The sequence below is a fragment of the Falco punctatus genome, assembly GCF_963210335.1.
Source record: "Falco punctatus genome assembly, chromosome: 4".
Classification (NCBI taxonomy): domain Eukaryota; kingdom Metazoa; phylum Chordata; class Aves; order Falconiformes; family Falconidae; genus Falco; species Falco punctatus.
Window position 1 is genome coordinate 35,675,869 of NC_137583.1, and position 621 is coordinate 35,676,489.

Here is a 621-nt window from a genome sequence, read left to right on the forward strand (position 1 = left end):
TCAGTTGTCATTACAAACTACTGAACTTTTTTTTAGTGGGTTACTGATACCCATAACAAGATGTGACAAACAGAGTATCATATGGAAATACTGCTATCACTGAAGAGCAAGTATTTAATGTCAATGAAATGTATTTCTGTCTCTTTAAAGTTGTTATATAATTGTCATCAGGATTTGCATATGCTTAAGCAAAAAAGAGATTCTCATTAGTTTAAAACCCTTCTGATATCTTGAACTGACAATTTTTTCATGAAACTGTCAAGTGCTTATTAATAGCACTGGTGTGTAAGCAAAGTAAAACAACACCACTCAAGGCCTTAATACACAGCAGCATTACACCCTGCATGAACCATGATAGCAGGGGCAAGACTGGGTGTAAATACGAGCATTGTCCCTAAGAAGACTCTTAACCTTGTTGGTGGCTGCAGTCCATTATGCAAAGGTAAAGGTAAAATGACAACTTAGTTTAATGCCATGATGTCATTTATGATTGAAAGATACTGAACCACCAAAAGCAGATCTTCGCCCTGCTCTGTCACTAACATCCCTTCTTCAGGATCTGCCATGAGCTACCTGCATGCTGAGGAGCAAGCTCAGCCTGGATGATAAGGATTTGCTGCA